This window comes from Erinaceus europaeus, chromosome 4 (genome assembly GCF_950295315.1).
Source record: "Erinaceus europaeus chromosome 4, mEriEur2.1, whole genome shotgun sequence".
Classification (NCBI taxonomy): domain Eukaryota; kingdom Metazoa; phylum Chordata; class Mammalia; order Eulipotyphla; family Erinaceidae; genus Erinaceus; species Erinaceus europaeus.
The window spans coordinates 63,046,232-63,069,267 of NC_080165.1; the positions used below are offsets into that span (position 1 = coordinate 63,046,232).

At 37.8% G+C, this 23,036-nt stretch overlaps 1 protein-coding gene across 1 annotated transcript in view; it reads right to left on the reverse strand.

Annotated features, from left to right (window-relative positions):
- KIF6 (kinesin family member 6) overlaps positions 1 to 23,036 on the reverse strand; it is a 538,059-nt gene that overhangs the window by 53,434 nt on the left and 461,589 nt on the right. The window lies entirely within an intron of this gene.

The following is a 23,036-nucleotide window of genomic DNA, read 5'->3' on the forward strand; positions in this document are numbered from 1 at the left end:
ATTTGGTCAGCATCACAAGAGCCAAGAGGGGGCCAAGAATTAACAGAGGAATCTGAGGATTGTTCCTCATCCTGAAAGGCTCAAGTTGAAAATGTTCTTGCTTTGGAGGAGTCCTGTTAAGTGAGTGTGCGGCCAGCAGGGAGGGCAGGGCAGTGGGGGAGAAGTTCAGATAAAAGTATTTGACATTGACCTGCCACTGGGAAGAAGATCCGACTCTTTCACGGTGGTGAATATATGTAATCTTTCTTTTCACAGTCAAGGGCATCAATGGAGAGTGAATATGTGTGACAAGCTTCTGCTGAGAACTTTGCTTCTGGGCCTTAGGATTTTGTCTGCTGGAGACAATATGCTTGCGGTCATGATTTTCTATACCATGCAATCTCAGTAATCTGTTTTCCATAGAGTGTGTGTCAGCAGACTAAAGTCAGTGCTCCTTTGTGGGTGGTTATTTTAACAATGAGGGGGCGCTTAGTGGAACTGGTAGTTTTACTTGTATCTTAGGAATCACAAGCTACGCTAATACAATGGATGAATAGCTGGAGAGCTAAGATCTTGCACATGCAGCAAGAAAAGAACAACTCAGTAGCTGGATGGTAAGGAGCACTTAATCTCTCTTTTTTTCCCCCCTGGTTTTATTTTTTTGATTTATAACAGTGACTCACAGGTTTATAAAATTGAAAGAGTAGAGTTCCACACTGCACCCACCACCAAAGTCCTGTGCTTCTCTCACTCTCCCCATGATAACTACTATGGTGGTCTACTTTTTCAACCAATTTATAATCTTGGAAGGTTGTGACTCTCCTAGAAACTTGTGTGTCCTCTACAAGGTCTTGAATATAATAGGTGCACAATGATTGCCAAATGAATAAATCACAAGAACTATAGTTTCTACCATCATTACTGATCATAGAAACCTTTAGTTTCCTACTTTCTCACTCCCTATGGCTCTGCCCTGACTAAGGGGGGAAGCTATGAGAAAAGGCCCCTATCACCTTCAGCTTGAAATCAATAACTAAACTTCTCCCTTCAATCCACATACTACTTCCCAAGGCACTCTATGGAATATAAATAAAATTGTCTCCTTCACTTAAGATTAATTTGAAAATTAGAGCCCAAGTGCATTGTACAATATTCCCTTCCTGTTCTTTCTCTGGTGGACTCATGTGTTAGTTTTATGAAAACTAACACATGAGCTAGACTTGTGTAATCATCGTCAGTCAGGACTCCCCCAAATTTCTATTAACTGCCCTCCCCCCAAACCCTTCATTCTCATTCTGCCCTGTTAGTGTCACACTCTTCCTCCTGGAAATCACCACAGTGATGTATCCTACATGTTTATCTTTTTGTCAATATATCACTATAGTTTTGTTTTCTTCTGGGTGTTATGTAAATGGATCTATGTAGCTTTCAAAGCCTGATGAGTTCGCTTCCCCCGCCCCAGTGCAATGCTGCTGGAATTTTGTATGTTGTATGTGTCAGTCTCTGGTTTGCATTGCCTAGTAGCTTTCTGTTGTATGTGCCACAGTTTATCCATTCACTTGCCAAAGAACATTTTCTTTTCTAGTTTTTGGCAATAATGAAGTAAAATGCCATAAAGATAGCGTAAGTTTTGTGTGAACTGAAATTCATTTCTCTGGGCTAAAGAGCAGAATGTATGTATATTTATGTTCAACTTTATAAAAGAATGTCAAAAATGCTTTTCAGTGTCTACCATTTTCTACTCTCAGTAGCAATGTAAGAGTTCTAGATATTCCACATCCTTGGTATTAGTTGATATTATTATCAGTTAAAAAAATGAAACAGAAGGTTTTAGCCAAGGTTGATAGCTCAATAATATAGTATAGCAGAGGACTTACATGCATGGGGTCCCAGGTTCAAAACCCAGCACCATATATATTAGAGATAAGTAGTACTGTGGTCACTCCTCTCTCTCTCTCTCTCTCTTTCTCTCTCTCATTTCTTTCCTCCGTCCTCCCCTCCCTTCATCATAAAAATAAAAAACGCCTTTTAAAATATTTAAAGCTGGGGGTCAGGTGGTAGTGCAGCGGGTTAATTGCAAGGACCAGCTTAAGGATCACTATTCGAGGCCAGGCTCCCCACCTGCAGGGGAGTGACTTCACAAGCAGTGAAGCAGGTCTGCAAGTGTCTATCTTTCTCTCTCTCCCCCTCTCTGTCTTCCCCTCCTCTCTCCATTTCTCTCTGTCCTATCCAACAACGACATCAACAACAACAACAACAATAAAACAACAAGGGCAACAAAAGGGGAAATGAATAAAATTTAAAAAATATTTAAAGCTATTTCTATATGGGTATATAGTGATAACTCACTGTTTCCACTGATGTTTTGCTAGAGCCTAATGATATTGAACATATTTGCATACTCATTTGTCATCCACATATCTTCCTTGGTGAAAAGACATTTTAGTTCCTTATCACCTACCCTTTAGTAATTCCCTTGTCCTATATGTTTATCCTTTTGCCAATACCAATATCATTTTGAATACAGCAGTTAATAGGAGTAATGTGAGATTACCACCAGTGCTATTATTCTTTTGTAAAATTATTTTGACCAACATAATTTCATTGTCTTTTCATACACATTTTAGAATAATCTCCAAAAATTGCAAAAACTTCTGCTGGGATTCTGACTAAAATTGCATCAAATCTAAAGATTAGTTAAAAAAAATAAAGATAAGTTTAAGGTAGATTGACATCTTCCAACTATATTGAATCCTGAAGTCTTTGAACAAAGTTGCCTCCATTTAATAATGTTTGGTGTTTGTTCATTATAGTTTGGTAGTTAGTTATTAGTATAAAGACCTTCCATCTGTTTTATACCTTTTAGCCTATTTTTTAAACTCACCACAAATTATGTATAAAATTAATATATACATGTGAAGATATGCCCTATCTCATGGGACCTTGTCTATATCTAAGTTTTGGGACTTTGTTAGGAAGTGAACCACCTGAGATGGAATTAGAGAATACTGTGAAAGGAAAGGTCTCACCGGAGTAATGAGGCTGAAGGGTTGACATTCCATGCCAGATCAGATCAAATCGATGGGGTTTACAGTCAACAATATTTATACACCTTTCCCATATTTGGGAGCTAACTCTCTTCCCTGATGCAGCTTTCTGGTCATTTTTCCAGCCATGACATCATCTTCCCAGACAATAATTAGGATTCACCTGCATATCAGATGTCAGGCTCAGAAAACAAACAAACAACAACAACAACAACAAAAAAAAACACTAGTATAGTCATGGGCTCTTTGGAATATACCTAAAATTGGCCTACTAACTATCTACAAAATGGAGACCCCCAATTCTTCATCTGCACTTCATCTAGCCTTTAGGTTCATGATTAGTCAACAATTTGTTTGGCTTTATATATTAACTCTTCTTTCAGCCACCAGGTTCCAGATGCTACCGTGATGCCAATTGAACTTCCCTGGGCAGATGGTTCCACCAATATGTCCTGGAGCCCTGCTTCCCCAGAGCCCTGCCTCACTAGTGAAAGAGAGACAGGCTGGGAGTATGGATCAACCTGTCAGCACCCATGTTTATCCGGGAAGCAATTACAGAAGCCAGACCTTCCACCTTTTGCACCCCATAATGACCCTAGGTCCACACTACCGGAGAGTTAAAGAATAAGAAAGCTATCAGGGGAGGGGATGGGATACGGAGTTCAGGTGGTGGGAATTGTGTGAAGTTGTACTCCTCTTATCCTATGGTTCTTGTCAGTGTTCCCTTTTTTTTTTTTTTTAAATGTTCATTATCTTTATTTATTTATTGGATAGAAAAATCCAGAAATTTATTTATTGGATAGAAAAATCCAGAAATTTATTGGATAGAAAAATCCAGAAATTGAGAGGAAAGGGGGCGATAGAGAGGGAAAGAGACAGAGAGGCACCTGTAGCCCTGCCTCACCACTCATGAAGCTTTCCCCCTGCAGGTGGGGACCTGGGGCTCAAACCTGGGTCCTTACGTACTATAATGTGTGCTCAACCAGGTGCACCACCACCCAGCCCCCCAGTGTTTTCTTTTTATAAATAAAAGTCATTAAAATTAATATATACAAGTATAATCCAACTATAAAATAGAGTCAAAAGTTAAAAGTAATTTAATATCTTATTTTGATAATCTATTCATTACTAGCCTGAAAGAAGTATGACTAACTGCTGTGTGAAGAATTACTGTCCTTCAATCAGGCTAAATATTTCATTGCTTTGTGTATTCCTTGAATTATTTAAGTAGACAAGTAGGTAAAGTTTTATTTATTCCTTTCAAAATTTTATGCCTACTATGTATTTTTCTTGTTTAATAACAATAACAGGAACTTTAATACTGTGCTAAACAGGAGTAGTAGGGATTGATAATCTTGTTACTGATTTTAGAGAAAAAGCATTAACTCATAATTAAATATGAGATTAGCTATGAGTTCTTGATAGGTATTCTTCATCAGATTGAGGAAGTTTCCTTATATTTCTAGCTTGCTGAAAATTTATATTTTAAATGAGTTCTAAAATGTATCAAATGTCTAATGATCAAACTGACATTATAACTATGTTTTAATACCATATGGTATTAAAGTAGTAATTATATTGATTAATTTTTTAATACTGACCTAGAATTAATTTCTTGAGATAAATATCACTTAATCATGGTGTACTTTTCTTTTTATATATTGCTAGATTCAAAGTACTGAATATATATATTTGACACCTGGGCTATTGTAGGGGCACAGGGTCTGCAAGATGGTTTCACCACTCCTGATGGCCATTTCTTCTTTATTTTATTTGCTAGGACAGAGAGAAATTGAGAGACAGGGATAAGAGGAAAAGAGACACCTTCTGCACTACTTCACCACTCCTTAAGCTTCTGCCCTGTAGGTGAGGGACTGACTGAATGCACTTAGGTCTTTGTGCCTGGTATAGTGTGTGCTCACCTAAGTGCACCACTTTCTGCCCCACCCCCTTTCCTGTGTCCTGCCCTTCCTTCCCGCCTCCCTTCCTCTTTTTTTTTTTTCTCTTTTGGTAGTCACTGGGGCTCCACTACTCTTAGCTGACTTTTTCATACAGAAAGACAGAAAGGTTGCCATAGCACCAAAGCTTCCTGCAATGAAGTTGGGGCTGGTGTTAATCCTGAGCTGTACTCATGATAAAGCAAGCATACTATACAAGTGAGCTATTTTGTCAGTCCCATGCTAGTATTATTTAAGTATCTTTATGGGGGCAACTGTTTACTTTATTTTGGGATACTTTGTCTAGCTTGAGGTCAGGATGATATTTGCCTCATAAAATGCACTGGAAAGTATTCCCTCTTTCCTTATTTTTATGGAAGAAGTTGTATGGAATTGGTGTTATTTAATTTTTTAACTATTTTGGTAGAAACTCTCTGGGTCTGGCCTGGCAACTTGTACATGGGAATAGATTTAGCCACAGACTCAGTTTGTCCATTTTACCGGAATTGTTAAATTTGTAGATTTGTTTTGCAATATTATCTTTTCAATGTCTTTAACAATATCTTTGTTTCATTGTTGTTATTATCATGTGTGCCTTTTATTTATTTATTTTGACAAGCTGGCCAGTTGTTCAGTGATGTTATTGATATGTTCATGTTCTAATAATCTAGATAGCCAGGCAGATATTGATTTTTTTTTTTTAAAAAAATCAGCTTTGGTTCTATTGATTTTTAATGTTTTACTCTTTTCAGCCTCATTGATTTTCGGTCTTGTTTGTTACTATTTCCTCCCTACTACTTGCTTTTGAATTATTTTGCTCTTTTCCAATTTATTAAGTAGAAGCTAATATTGTTAGTTTGACCTTGAGTTTTTGCCATTGTCCAAGTGTTTAATGCTATAGTTTCTTTCTAATTTAATATGGCTACTCAAGATTTCTTTCGCTTGGTGTTTGCATGACACAAGTTTATCACCTTTTTCTTTGTAATATATTTAAAATAAGGTTTTTAGAGACAGCATATGGTTGGGTGTTTTAAAAATAATTATGCTAATTTTTATTTTAATGTTTTAATATTGTATATTTTAAAAGACATTTATTTATTTATTTTAATGAGATAAATAGATAAATCAGAGTTTGGTTCAACTCTGGCTTATAGTGGTGCTGGGGGTTGAAACTAGGACCACAGAGTCTCAGGCATGAAATTCTTTAGCATAACAATTATTCTTTCTCCTCAGCCCATGTATATTTTGTATAACTAATAGAATGTTAAAATTTAAATCTAGTATTGTCTTGTATTATTCTTTTTCCCCTATTCTGTTGTTGTTTCTGTCCTTCATAATGCATTAGATTCTCATTAATCCCTTGATTTGCATGTTCCTGATATGCCTATTGGTTTCTGGGTATTTTCTTTGGTCAAGAATCTGTTTATCATTATAAGCCCTCTGTGGTCCTCTTCAGGACCTTGTCCTCACTGTAGAGCAGAAATGACAAAATCTGCCCCACTTTCTGAAGGGAGCCTGGGTAAGCCTACTCTGCCACTCTAGGAAGATTGGTTTTGATATGAGTGCAGCCTAGAATATTCCCAGCTGTGACCATGGACTGTTAACTCAGACTGACAGGGACTTAGAGTTTACACAGGCTCCTGTGCTAAATATGAATACATATGGGCCAAAGGTCAAATCAATGGGCTTAACAGTTAATGGTACTTATATACTTTCCCCATTTTGGCAACCATCACCAAGCCTGCCATGAAAGAGGTTCTAAAAGATCTCTTATAAATAAGAACATCACCACAATCCTTGCCATATATCAGAACAAATAAAAAACTGTTGAATAATGGCACTACAATACATTAAATCCATAATATCAGTAAATGTAAATGGCTTAAATTCACCCATTAAAAAGCACAGAGTGGGAGGATGGATCAGAAAACATAACCCAACCATATGCTGCATGCATCTGACCCAACAAGAAAAACACAGGCTTAAAGTGAAGGGATAGAAAACTATCCTACAGGCTAATGGACCACAAAAAAGGGCAGGAACAGCCATTCTCATCTCTGACACAACAGACTTTAAATTAAATAAAGTAATAAAAAATTATGCAAGGCCATTACATAATGACTAGAGGATTAATCAACCAGGAAAATTTAACAATTATTAACATCTATGTACCCAATGAGGGACCATCTAAATACATCAAACACCTACTGAAAGAACTACAAAAATATATCAATAGCAATACAATAATAGTGGGAGATTTTAACACCCCACTCTCACACTTAGATCAGCACAGCAGAGAATCAACAAAGAAACAAGAGAATTAAATGAAAAGATGGACAGACTAGACTTCCTGGGCACTTTCAGAGTTCTTCACCCACCCAAAAAAAAAAAAAAGCTGGAATACACAGTATTTTCAAATCCACAGAGCACATACTCAAGGATAGAACACATGTTAGGCCACAAAGACAGTATCAACAAATTCAAGAACATTGAAATCATCCCAAATATATTCTCAAACCACAGTGGAGTAAAGCCAACATTTAACAAAAAACATAAAATTACTAAAAGTCATAGAATTTGGAAACTCAACAACATGCTGCTTAAGAACCACTGGCTCAGAGAGACACTCAAGCAAGAAATTCAAATGAAAATGAAGACACAAGTTACCAAAATATTTGTGACAGAGCTAAAGCAGTACTGAGAAGGAAACTCATAGTCATACAATCACATATTAGAGAACAAGAAAAAGCTCAAATAAATGACCTTACTGCACAGCTTAAGGACTTAGAGGAAGAGCAACAAAGGACCCTAAAGCAACCAGGAGGAGGAAAATCACTAAAATTAGAGCAGAAATAAACAACATCGAAAATAAGAGAAACATACAAAAGATCAGCGAAGCCAAATGTTGGTTCTTTGAAAGATTAAACAAGATTGACAAACCCCTAGCCAGACTCACTAAAAAAAAAAAAAGGGAGAAGACTCAAATAAATAGAATTGTAAATGATAGAGGAGTGATCGCAACTGACACCACAGAAATCCAGAAAAGCATGTGACAATTCTATGAATAATTATACGCCAACAAGATAGAGAATCTGGAAGAAATGGAAGAATTCCTAGAAACATATGCCCCTCCAAAACTGAACCAAGAAAAACTACAAAACCTAATTGCACCAATCACAGACAAAGAAATAAAAACAGTTATTAAGAATCTTCCTAATAACAAAAGTCCTGGAGCAGATGGTGTCACAAACAAATTCTACAAAACCATCAGGAAACAGCCAATACCTATACTTCTAAAGCTTTTCCAAAAGATCAAAGAAACAGGAACATGCCCTTCCACCTTCTATGAAGCCAACATCACCCAGATACCAAAAGCAGATAGGGACACAATAAAAAAGGAAAACTACAGACCAATATCTCTGATGAACATAGATGCCAAAGTATTCAACAAGATGATGGCCAACAGAAGTATATCAGAAAGGTTGTTCATCATGACCAAGTGGGATTTATCCCAGGAATGCAAGGCTGGTTCAACATGCATTAAGTCAATCAATGTCATTCACCACATCAATAAAAGCAAAACCAAAAACCACATGAATATCTCAATAGATGCAGAGAAAGCCTTTGACAAAATCTAACACCCACTCATGCTCAAACACCACAAATAATGGGAAAAGTGGGAAATTCCTCAAGATAATGGAGTCCCTATATAGAGAAACTACAGCCAACATCATCCTCAATGGACAGAAGCTGAAAGCATTCCCCCTCAGATTGGGGACTAGACAGCGCTGTCCATTATCACCATTATTCTTCAGCATAGTATTGGAAGTTCTTGCCATAGCATTCAGGCAAGAGAAATAAATCAAAGGAACACAGATTGGAAGGGAAGAAGTCAAGCTCTCACTATTTGCAGATGATATGATAGTACACATAGAAAAAACTAAAGAATCCAGCAGAAAACTACTAGAAGTTATTAGGCAATACAGCAAGGTGTCAGGCTACAAAATCAATGTACAAATTAGTGGCATTTCTTTATGCAAACACTAAATCAGAGAAGACATCCAAAAATCACTCCCATTCACTGTTGCAGCAAAATCAACAAAATACCTAGGAATAAAGCTGACCAAAAAAGTGAAAGACTTGTATACTTAAAACTATGAGTCGTGATTCAAGGAAATAGAAAATGATACCAAGAAATGGAAAGACATCCCATGCTTATGGATTGGAAGAATAAATATCATCAAAATGAATCTTCTCCCCAGGGCCATATACAAATTTAACCCAATACCTTTCAAAATTCCACCAAGCTTCTTTAAGAGAATAGAACATGAACTGCAATAATTTATCTGGAACCAGAAAACACCTAGAATTTCAAAACAATCTTGAGGGAAAGAAACAGAAATGGAGGCATCATCACACTCCCAGATCTCAAACTATAAGGCCATCATCATCAAAACAGCCTGGTACTGGAACAAAAATAGGTACACAGACCAGTGGAACAGAATTGAAAGCCCAGAACTAAACCCCTACACCTATGGACATCTAATCTTTGATAAGGGAGGGGGCAAACTATTAAATGGAGGAAGGAGGCTCCCTTCAATAAATGGTGCTGGGAAAACTGGGTTGAAACATGCAGAATAAAGAAACTGCAGAAGTTGAAACATGCACCAGAAACAAAAATCAACCCCAAATGGATCAAGGACATGGATGTTAGACCAGAAATTATCAAATAATTAGAGGAAAACATTGGTGGAATACTTTCCCACCTAAACCGCAAGGACATCTTTGATGAAACAAACCCAACTGCAAGGAAGACTAAAGCAGAAACAAACCAATGGGACTACACCAAATTGAAAAGCTTCTGCACAGCCAAAGAAAATATCACACAAACAGAGACCCCTCACAGAATGGGAGAAGATCTTTATATGCCATACTTCAGACAAGAGACTAATAACCAAAATATACAAAGAGCTCAGCAAACTTATCACCAAAAAAGCAAATGACCCCATCCAAAAATGGGCAGAGGATATGAATAGAACATTCACAACAGAAGAGATCCAAAAGGTTAACAAACACATGAAAAATTGCTCCTGTTTGCTGATTGTGAGAGAACTGTTAATAAAGACAACATTGAGATACCACCTCACTCCTGTGAGAATGGCATACATCATAAAAGACAGAAGCAACAAATGCTGGAGAGGCTGTAGGGACAGAGGAACCCTTCTACACTGCTGGTGGTAATGTAAACTGGTCTCTGTGGAGAGCAGTCTGGAGAACTCTCACAAGGCTAGACATGGACCTTCCATATGACCCAGTAATCCCTCTCCTAGGGATATATCCCAAGGACTCCATAATTCCAAACTAAAAAGAAATGTGTACATCTATGTTCATGGCAGCACAATTCATAATAGCTAAAACCTGGAAGCAACACAGGTGCCCAATAACAGATGAGTGGCTGAGAAAGCTGTGGTATATATACACAATGGAATACTATGCAGCTACTAAGAACAATGAACCCACCTTCTCTGACCCATCTTGTATGGAGCTAGAAGGAATTATGTTAAGTGAACTACGTCAGAAAGATAAAGATGAGTATGGGATGATCCCATTCATCAACAGAAGTTGAGAAAGAAGAACAGAAAAGGAAACTCAAAGCAGGATTTGACTGAATTTGGAGTAGGGCACCAAAGGAAAAACCCTGGGTTGAGGGTGAGGGTGGATGTTCAGCTTCACAGGGTGGGGAGGTGGGGGAGGAGGGAGATGGGATGGGACACAGTCTCTAGATGGTGGAAATGATGTTTATGTACACTCCTATCAATTTGAGTCATATAAATCACTATTTAATTAATATGAGAGGGGAAATTTTATTGAATGTCTCAAACTTTTTAAATCACAAAGTGAGTCTTTTTAATACATAGGTTGAGTCTTTGATATGTTGACTCTCTGAAAAGCTTAGAACAGGGAGAACAGAAGCAACTGGAGGCACAGCTATATACAAATAATGTCAAAGGACATACATTATGGTGATGTTGTGTATGATACAGCAAATCGTAACAAAGTATATATCAAAGTTAACCCAATTACCAAATAAATGTGATTATAGCAATAACTATCTATTGTCTTCTTAAACCCTAAGACAGCAGGAACCTCCCACTTCCTCTGTAGATCCTATATTTTCCCCAGACCTGGAACCTCTAGGGTGGGACTCACTTTCCATTCATACCAAATGATATTACATCCAGCTAACCCAACCTAATCAATGCAAGGATTATCGCCTCAGCATGCTTCACTTCAGACTGTGTCCAGAGACGTAAGGCACGGGATGTCAACCCTTCACCCTCATTAATTGGGTGAGACCTTTCCTTTCATAGTATTTTCAAATTCCATTCCAGGAGGTTCACTTCCTAACAAAATCCCAAAACATAGATATAGACCAGGTCCCGTAAGATAGAGCATATGTTCACATGTATCCATAAATTGGGGCAAAATATATACCTGAAAGCAAAAATACACAATAGTCTGTAGTGAGTCAGTATAAAGTTCACAAAGAAATAGTGTATACTTAGACTTAGATACCCTCCTCACCTACTTCCTATTACAATTCTCTCACTCACTCCAAAGCTAACCCGATCAAAGCAAGGACTGCAAAATCTGAGTAAGGGCAAGAGACTGGCATACTTTGACAATGACTCTTAAGTCACTATCAGGACACCCCATCAGCTGGGGCCCTATTCAGGGAGTCCTGAGATTCCCAAACAGACATGATGGGTCTAGACCTTGAATAAAGTCCTCTCTCCATTGTTGCCAGTCATCTCTATCAGGAACAACACAATAGACCCCTTTGTGGGCCCCCATAGGACCTTGCCCTCAACTTGGATCAATAATGGTAGAGTATGTTCCATCCTCCAATGGGAGGTTGGACAACATACTCTATACTGCACCTGAGGAAGATGGGTCCTGATATTGGGGCAGCTTGGAACGTTCCTACTTATGACCAAAGAATGTGAGCTCAGATCTACAGGGATACAGAGGTCACATAGGCTCCTAAGCTGAATATGGGCCCCAGATCAGATCAAATTTATGGGGTTTACAGTCAAGAATATTTATACACTTTTCCCAATTTGGGAGCTACTCTCTTCCCTGACCCATCTTTCTGGTTCTTCTGCCAGCCATGACAACACCTCCCCAAACAGTAATTCGAATCCATCTGCATATCAGATTTTAGGCTCAAGAAAACAAAAACAACAACAAAAACAACAAAAACACTAGTATAGCCACAAGCTCTTTGGAATAGAACTAAAATATGCCTACTACCTATCTACAAAACAGAGACACCCCCCCCCCAACTCTTCACCTGCACTATTCTAGCCTTTAGGTCCATGATTGCTCAACAATTTGTTTGGCTTTGTATGTTAACTTTCTCTCCAGCCACTAGGTTCCAGATGCTAGCAGGATGCCTACCAGACTTCCCTGGACAGACAACCCCACCAATGTGTCCTGGAGCTCTGCCTCCCCAGAGCAGTTCCCTACTAGGGAAAGAGAAAGACAGGCTGGGAGTATGGATTGACCTGTCAACACCCATATTCAGTGGAGTAGCAATTACAGAAGCCAGACCTTCAACCTTCTGCATCCCAAAATGACCTTGGGTCCATGCTCCCAGAGGGTTAAAGAATAGGAAAGCTATCAGGGGAAGGGATGGGCTATAGGGTTCTGGTGGAAGGAATTGTGTGAAGTTGTACCCCTCTTATCCTATGGTTTAGTCAATGTTTTCTTTTTACAAATAAAAAATTAAAAATTAAACATACATTTCAGAAAAAATTAAATATTAAAAAAGTCTTTTTATATTATCTTCCTATTTTTAGTGCCCATCTTAGTCTTTTTAGTTGCTGAATCTTATAAGTTCTTTATATATTTGCATTATGATGTGTGGTATGTAACATTCTTTTCAGTATATATCCTTTTTATTTTGGTAGTGGCTCCTTTTTACTGTGAAGTTTTCTCAGTTTTATATAGACCCATTGGCTTATTTTCTTGTTTTTGTTTTCTTTGCTGTTGGACTCTAAGTCTCATTTAACAGATGATATGAGGAAGGTTGCTAATTCCATTCTTTTGAATATAAGGATCCAGTTGTCCAGTGTCACTTGTTGCAAAAATTAATCTTTCTCCTTGAGTGTTACTAATATCACCCTAGATAAATGAGTTTATTATGGAATTCTTTATTCTATTCCATTGGTATACAGAGAGCTATAAACCAATGGAATCAGTTTTAAAACTTAGTATATAAGTATCAATAATCAAGATAACTGAGAAGTGTTCTAATTTTGCCTTTTTTTCTTTTCAAGATTGTTTTGGCTAATCTACATGCCTTGTTTCCATATAAAGTTTAAGATAAGTTTATTTGTCATTACTACAAAGAAGACAGCAGGTAGGTATTCCTATAGGAATTGCATTTTTTTCCTGAAGATTAATCTTGGGAGCATTGCATCTAAAAATAATAGATCTTTTGATATATAAAGAGTAACAGCCTTTCCATTATATAATCTTGTTTCTTTCAACAACCTTATATAGTATTCATAGTATAAACTTTATGCAACTTCCATTAAGTTTATTCCTAACTATTGTAAATGTGACTGTTTTCTTTTTTTCTGGTTATTAATGAAAATACATAGAAATACAGTTGATTGACTCTATTCCCTCTAATAGAATTTAGTGAATTTGTTAGAATTTTATATAGTCTAGATACACAATTACTATACCTGTTAGTAGAGATAGTTTTACTTTTTCTTTACCAATATGCATACTTCTGTGATGTTCACTTTAAATAGTAAATACAAAGCTTGACACATTTCTATCCCCTCCCTGTGTTTTAACCTAGAGTTCAATTCTCACAATTTAGTCTTCCAGTGCATTTTGTTTGCAATTCATTTAAAAATATTTATTTACTTATTGGATAGGACAGAAAGAAATAGAGAGGGAGGAGTAGATGATAGTGAGAGAGATACCTGAAGCACTCCTTCATCATTCATGAAACTTGTCCTCTGCAGGTGGGGACTGGGGGCTTGAACCTGGGTCCTTGTGTATGATAATGTGTGTGCTCTGTTGGGTGTGCCACCACCTTGTCATTCATTTCACTTTTCTATGCCCAGAAACTATCTGAAGGTCTGGCAGAAACCAGAAAAACCATGGTTATGTACAAACAGGACATGCTCTGTCTGTTAACTCTTAAATTAACAAAGAGGATATTCTGAGGAGTTGAGGATCCCCGAATAAAATGTAAGCCTCAGAAGTAAGTGTGAGGGCTATTTCATTTCAGGTGGCTGGAGTCTGAGAAAACTTGAAGAAGACATGCAAAAATCTAATTTCAAATTATTACTTTCAAGTCTACCTTTCTTTCAAAGTGCCAGCCCCCCTTTTTTTAATTTTCCTTTAACTTCAAACACCTAATCTGCCTGCTGGGCTTCTTAAATCTGTGCGATAGCATTTCTAACTTCAGTGCCTACCTGACACCTACTACATACATCTCAAGTCTCTCAAATTCACAGTAGAAATGGTTGTTACATTTTTTTTCCTCTCCGTTGTTAAGATTAGGTAATTTCAATTGTTCTCATCTTAAATTTACCAACTCTCCCCTCAGTCCTCTCCATTCTTGGGTCCATTTGCAACATTATTATTAAGTTAAAAATTTACTTTGCTTCTCTCTGTATTTTTAAATATTTTTCTGTCAGTTTGTTTCAAGATGATTATCCTTAATTCCTTATGCATGGCTTTGGAACTGTTGTTAAGTCTATTTTTCTACACAGTGCCATGTGGGTGTGGTATCTATTGATTGTCTTTTTCATTGTTATTGGAGATTTTCTTGACTCTTCTTATGCCAAGTAATTTTGGATCACATCTCAAACATTTTTAGGGCATTGTTTATATCCTCCAAAGACCACTGATTTTTCTTTCAGCAGATGATTAATGTGGTGATATTCAAGTCACACATTCCAATTAGCCGTGATTTCAACACTAGTTCAATTTTCAAAGGCTTTTAGTGCTATTCAATTGGCCCATATATGTGCCAGTGACCTACCAACCTGGCTGTTGGTCAACCTTCTAGTAATATTACCAATTTCTTTTGTAAATTCTTTATATCTACACATGCACTGTCGGGCTAGCTTCGCGAGAAGGAGAGATGACCCAGGAACTAAGCTCATGGTGGCAAAGCAATACAAATCTTTATTCATTTGAACACCCCAGAGTTGGGCGCTAGCACACCTGGTTAAGCCACGTGGCACAAACTGCAATGGCCGGTGTCTGCCTCTCAGTCTACACGCCCACCCTCCTCCAGGTCAGGACACTGGAAGAGACAAGACAGAAATGGAAGTGGCTTGACAATACCATACATGGTCAGGAAAGGGGCGGAGAAAAATGGAAGGGGCTGGAAAGGTAGGAATTTCCTTAGCAACTGTTGTGAGGGTATTAACTGGTAGGATTAATAATAATACTCTGGAGGCAGGGAGGGCCTTGAGGGTAGAAAGAAGATAGATCAAAGGAATGGAATGAGTGGGGATCTTTCAGGCAAAAGAATGATTACGTAGATAGGCCATAGTATCAGGGAATGTAGGGTGGAGCAGGCTTAATGTCTTTAAGGAATGCTGGGCTCCAGTGGGAAGATGCAGCATGTTTTTGTGGGGGAGGGAAGACTTACATGGCCGCCAACCTTTTGAGGTTTATGTGTCCCCCTTTTTGCTCAACCCCTCCATAGACAGAGAGACTTACCAGGTGAACTCACCTCTCAGGTCAAGCCCTGCCAGGCTCCACCACATCCCCACAACCTCCCTGCAGTGCACTGCTTGAAGATGAGCCCAGGAGGCTATATAAATACATTTATGGAATATCATCTTGATTTCCTTCCTTTCTAGAATCTACTTGACACATTAAGACTTCCTGAGACCACAGTCTTTTTTTTTTAAAACTTTTTCTTTATAAAAAGGAAACATTGATTAAACCATAGGATAAGAGGGGTACAACTTCACACAGTTCCTACCACCAGAACTCTGTATCCCATCCACTCCCCTGATAGCTTTCCTATTCTTTAACCCTCTGGGAGCATGGACCCAAGGTCATTGTAGGATACAGAAGGTGGAAGGTCTGGCTTCTGTAATTGCTTCTCTGCTGAACATGGGTGTTGACAGGTCAATCCATACTCCCAGCCTGTCTTTCTCTTTCCCTAGTGGGGAAGGGATCTGGGAAGGCAGAGCTCTAGGACACATTGGTGGGGTTGTCTGTCCAGGGAAGTCTGGTAGGCATCCTGCTAGCATCTGGAACCTAGTGGCTGAAGAGAAAGTTAACATACAAAGCCAAACAAATTGTTGAGCAATCATGGACCTAAAGGCTGGAATAGTGCAGGTGAAGAGTTGGGGGGGGGGGTCTTCTGTTTTGTAGATAGGTAGTAGGCATATTTTAGTTCTATTCCAAAGGGCCTGTAAGACCACAATCTTAAACTATTCAATTCCTCCCTGCACTTCCTATGACAATGTCTGCATTTGGGGCTGAGTGCTGATAGGACAGAAAGGAAAAATCAATGAGGAGTCTTCCCATTGGTTTAGCAACACAGCTCTTATGCTCAGAGCAAAGGAGTCTCCTCCATCAGAGTTCCTTTTAAAGTTTTAAAGTTCCTTTTGGGGGTTGCCACTCTCATTTGCCACCAGAGGACGTTTTAAGGGTACAAATTGGATGCTACTTTGAATGGTACTTTTCATAAGATGCTTATTACCACTTTTTTTTTGGGGGGAGGGGGTCCCGGGGTTTATAACTGCCTTCTCCAAAAGATATGGGATAGACTGTGATTACTCCACCTCATCTAGAACTCATTTTTCAGCAACATTGGGTACATCTCACAGGTTAGATGAATGGATAGAGATGAAAGTCCCATCCATTATTTACTTCATTTTTCTTGATTACTATAAGTACAAACACAATCTTTATTCTTGACTAGTTCATTTGCTAATCTTATAAATACTATATTTAATTTCTTATCAATAAATAAAATATTTAATTTCTTAATTTCTTATTTAATTTCTATCAAACCTCAGTCAATCTTTTTTTTTCATTTGATTTGATAGGATAGAGAAAAACTGAGGGTGGGATAGGGAGAGTGAAAGAGAAGTGTCTCCACCACTCATGAAGCTCTCCTACTGCTGGTGGGGACTAGGGGCTTGAACCTGAGTTCTGGTGCACTGTAATGTGAATTATTATCTGGGTGCACAACTGCTGTCCCCTTAAATCTTAGAACACTGGATCTCTTCTTGCTTGATCTCACCTGAATCTCTCCTTTACCTGGAGTTCTGCTGTTTTTAGAGTTATAGAGGATTGCCTTATATAAAATTTACATTACAAAAATTCTGACAGCATGCTATGGATGTTGAATATCAAGATTTATCAGATATATTATGTATTTTATCATCCCAAATTATAAAATCTTAAGTGGTCTTCATTAAGCTCAGAAAAAAAGATCTGAGAGATTGTTACTCTTCTGAATTAAGAGCAATTTAGAGGTCTTAATGAGTGTCATGAAATAGGAAAATAAAATACTAAATGTAAATATTGGAATAATATTTTCCTTTTGTTGTATGATTGCAGTTCTATGAAATTAAAGAAATTATAGCAAGAAAAAGTCCACTAAAATGAAGCAAAGAATTTAACCAAATGACTAGATACAAGAAAAAAAAATTTTTTCAAATGTGGTATTAACGCATGAGCCCAGTGCTCTGCACACATACATCACAACTCAGTCCACATTTTCTATTGCACCATTTTAATGAAAAAGAGTGAAAAAAAGAGAGGTAGGATAGAAAGAAGGGGTACAGCAGGTGAGACACCAAAGCACCATTCTGCCATCCATGATGTTCTATTTGTCTCTGTCCTTGGTGCTCAGCATTAAACCCAAAGCCTCATGCATAGAAGAACACTCATACTAAAATACCATTTTATAAAAAGTTTTATATATATTTATATATAACTTTTAAATTATTTTTTATTTATTTTCCCTTTTTGTTGCCGTTGTTATTTTTTATTGTTGTTATTGATGTCATTGTTAGATAGGACAGAGAGAAATGGAAAGAGGAGGGGAAGACAGAGAGGGGGAGAGAAAGATCGATACCTGCAGATCTGCTTCACCACCTGTGAAGCGACTCCTCTGCAGCTGGGAAGCCGGGGGCTCGAACTGTGATCCTTACGCTGGACCTTGTGTTTCATGCTACGTGCGCTTAACCCTCTGTTCTACCCCACAACTTTGTTGTCCCTTGTCAATTACATTCACTTAATACATTACCTATTTCTGTAATCACTCCTAATTATTTGCTTTTGTCTTATAACAAAAGAGAGGATCAAAAGACACTAGTGTTTTCTAATGAGTTGCTAGGTACTGCTACATTCCAATTATTTATTAGGTGCTTGTCTAGACTTCAGCCTCATCTCAACATGTGTTAATAAGTTGTTTTGCAAAACACAATTAAAATTTTTAAATATTCAGGAATCATTAAAGATGTCTTCAACAGAGAGGAAATTACTAAACTCAGTCTTTGCAACATTACAAGGTTTATTTTTTCAGTGGTAAAATTACCAATTTTGCAATCTGATAAGAGATTTAACCAGCTGCATGCAGGAGTCATTTATTCATTTTGTGGCTATAGGACAAAAGATCTGAAACCACCAAATCCAGTCTTGACTGAGATGAGTGCAGTGTGACTAATGTGACCTTGAGTAGCTTCCTTGGGGCAGTTTATGCTGAGAAAAGTTTGATTATTCCCTATTATGAGTGACTTAAAAATTAAAAAAAAAACAACCAAAAAATAAGAGCACACAAACTAGGATAATTTTTAAAAAATTAAAGAAAAACAAATGTCCTAGGGTTCTCCCAAAAATCTTGAGAAAATTAAAATCAGTGACAGACTGGAAGAAAACATCTGCTACACATTTATAGACAAAGACCCATTATCCAGAGGACACACAGAACTCCTACAAATCAAGAAGAGAAATTGAACAAACCAATGGGCACAGGATAGGAGACACATGAAAAAGCACTCAATCCTACCAGCTGCAAGGAAAATGCAAATTAAAACAATAATGAAATATTTTTTGCTCTCCAACTGGCAAAACCTAAAATGACAGATAATATCATGTACAAACAAGGAGGCAGGGGAATGGGTACTGTCACACACTGTTGGATATACAAACTAATGAAACCCTTTGGGAAGGGCTTCAACTGGGGAGCACTAATGAAAATTCAACATCCACCTGCACATGTTCTCTCCATCCCTACATCGAAACATCTGCCGCAGTGAAGCACCTACATTTGTACACAAGAATACGCATTGTTTGTGGCAGATAAAAATGGGGGATAAGGGAAATGTCATTTACGAGGGCATAGTTAAACAGATTATAATTTATTTATACTTAAAAGTAGACCCATCAGGATGGTGAGTGATAGATCCAAGTTCACTGTTAAATGAGGAGAGGAGAACGACTTACACATTATGGTGCCATTTATGCAACAAAACAAGATGTCTTCATCCATGTGCGTTGTTTCTCTCTTCCCCAAACCATTTATTGACCTACTATCTATTTAAGAATATACAGAAGGGGATGAGAGGATATCAAATTTTTGAAATGGTCATTCTGTTCTGGATAAGGGCATAATTGCTGGCAGGAGACAGAAATGAAAAGAAAATCTTATTTCTTGACATGTATATTAATGTAGTGTGTGAGTGTGCTACAGAAAAATGTGCCAAGGATATGTGCAAATGAAAAGAGACAAAACTAACAGTCCAAAGAATCTATAACTTTTTAAACTCTAGAGAGGCTACAGGAATGTAGGCTTGCCTCCTTTTAATTATTTAACGTTCTGTACCTTCTGCCACCCTTCCACTTCTTTAATTATATTTCTGGATTTAAAGAAGGGATAAAGGTTTCTTTCTCTCTCTCTCTCTCGCTCGCTCTCTCTCTCTCTCTCTCTCTCTCTCTCTCCCTACCTCCCTTCCTCTCTTTCTTTCTCTCTGGATGTAAAGAAGGGAGAAAGTTCCCCCCCCCTCTTCTTAATCATCAAATTGAACTTAGAGGATGTGAACTTCCTGAGCACTTATACAATAACATCTAAGCCCCTTCTCAGTTGAATTGTGAATTTTACTGCCATCTAAGGAAATGTGACAATGAAGCTCAGGGGGCTGGGCAGTGGTGCACTGGGTAGAGCACACAGACATTCTCATGGACAAGGATCTGGGTTCAAGCTCCTGGTTTTCATGAGCTGTGAAGCAGGGCTGTAAGTGCCTTACTTTCTCTTTTATCTATCCTGCCTCCTCTCCTCTCTTAATGTCTTTCATCATCAAACAAACCAAAATAAAAAAAGGAAAATAAGAGGCTGCTGGGCTGTGAGTTTGGCATGCAAGCAGGGAGCTCCAGTGATAATGACACAATGGCAAGAAAAAAATATTATTTTTTTTTACCAGAGCACTGCTCATCTCTGGCTTATGGTGATACAGGGGATTGAACCTGGGATTTCACAGCCTCAGGCATGAGAGTCTGCATAACCATTATGCTCTCTACCCCTGCCCCCCAATTTTTTTTTAAAAGAAAAGAAAAAGAAACAAACAAGAAAAACCAAACAAGGCTCAAATTTTGGCTGTACCCATCACTACAATGTATTATTAGGCAGATTTATTATACTCCATAGGCCTCAATTTCTTCATCTATAATATAAGAATAATAATGATACATCTACTAAAGTTAGCTGTTATTATCATTATGGTGGAACCTACTTCTTTGACTTCTGTTGACTAAAGTTTGTGCTTAGACACAAAATGGCAGGCTTAGACCTTTTCTGCCTAGTCCTGATGCTTTTGGGCAACCTCAATTTTGTCCATACATTGACACTATCCTTCAGAAAGTTTCTGTGGCATTTTCCAAGTTGTCCTGATCCTGGATAACATTTTAGCATCACTTAGGTAATTGCCCAGGACCTTGGCATTACTGTTTTCCCATATAAGCTATCTGGGCTTATCTTCTGTTCATAAGATAACTGAATAGTGATGTAGCTAGGATGTGTTCGAGAGCATCTCTGCTTTTTTTAAAAAAATATTTATTCATTTATTCCCTTTTGTTGTCCTTGTTGTTTTATTGTTGTAGTTACTATCGTTGTCCTCATCGTTGGATAGAACAGAGAGAAATGGAGAGAGGAGGAAAAGACAGAGAGGGAGAAATAAAGACAGACACTTGCAGATCTGTTTCACCACTTGTGAATCCACTCCCCTGCAGGTGGGGAGGTGGGGCTCGAACCGGGATCCTTACGCCGGTCCTAGAAGCAAATAAACTGTTTGAAAGATTTGTGAGAACTATGGTGGTTATCTTTGGAAGGTTGGAGGGTTGGGATATGGAACTTTGGTTGTAACTTTACATTGTGATCTTAAAATCTTGTAACAAACTATTAACAACAAATAAAAAAAATTATTAGAAATAAAATGATTCAAGGGGCCAGGCAGTGGTGTACCTGGTTAAGTACACACATTATAGTGTGCAAGGACCCAGGTTCAAGCTCCTGGTCCCACCTTCAGGGGCAAAGCTTCACTAGTGGTGAAGCTGGGCTGCAGGTTTTTCTCTGTCTATCTCCCTCTCCCCTCTCAAGTTTTCTGTCTCAATCCAATAACAAATAAAAAATAGTTTGAAAAAGCAAGTGATTCAAGTTAGAACTTCAGTTATTATTCCACAATAAATCCTAAATGAGTTTGAAAAATAGAATGACAATAAAAAATGTAAGAAAATATAGGAAAGCATTAAACAGATATAGTCAATCAACAACTCAGTGTTTATTATTATCACAATGACCCTTCCTTAGTATAAAAGCAATGGCAGGAGTCATAAAAATCAGTGGATTTGCTGACATAAAAATAATAAAATCAAAACCCTGAGGGCAACAATATGCTTTCCAAAGACTTTTTACTATTATAATTTGGAAACAAAGGAAATGGCCAAGTGCTTCCTTGAGAACCTAGAAATAATGAAATCAATGTCACCTTATAAATGTTGAATGCAGTGTTAAACTTTTAACACAAATATTCATACAGTTCTCCATGAGGCAAAACCAAGAGGCTATGAGATGCTAGTCACTATGGCTGCCCTGATGATTTTCATTTATAAAAGAGAAAACACCCCTATCAGGCTCTCTGCTGATGTCCGATAAACTGGGCTAGGTAAGTTCATCTTTTTTTTACAGTCACCATGAGCTAAAATAAGTAAGTAAATAAATAAATAAATAAATAAATAGTAAGTCAACCTTGGAGGCAGAATGTTTAAGAAGATTTTCAAAGACATCTGGGAACAGGACAGACCAAAATTAAATGCAAGGGAGGCCAGTAGGCCAGTGAATTTCACAGGTAAGTATGTAGCAAGAGGCCCTAAGGGAGGTATGGGGAAAGACCTGGGCTTTGGTTCCTCACGGTCCTCCAGGTTTTTGATATGGATTCCATTCCAGTTTTGTAGGTTTAAAATATTACTGCTGTCCCTTGGTGAGATTCATGTCATCACCAAACATTATTTTTGGAGCCTAAGCTAGCTTAATGGGAATTTGTATTTCTGTAAATATAAAGAATCAAACCAAAAGTAACTGTTTCTCTGACTCAAACTACTCAGTGACTGACTTGGAGTTCATCCTTGAATAGGCTTGAAGATACTTTAGTAAGTAAGAAATCTAACAAGTAGTGTTTTATCTTTTCTGGAAAACAAAACAAACCAACATTGTGCACAGAAGGGGACTGGCCACTCTGCAACTGTTTTAAGGATGTTTGCTCTTGTGGGCAACGGAGGCCTGAAGAGGCTTTACTGTGTTCATAAAAACCTTTTTCAAAAACCCTTCTCTGTGTTGACTCTCTTTGGAGCTGGTGATACCTATTTACTAATTTCCCAATAACTAGTCTATTTGTTCCATGGCAGAAGATGTTCCAGGTTGAGGCCATTTTAAAGCTCTTATTGAGGACACTGAGAAACAGGGTACAACACACATTTTATCATGTTTGAGGACAAGGGTTCAAGCAAAAACACT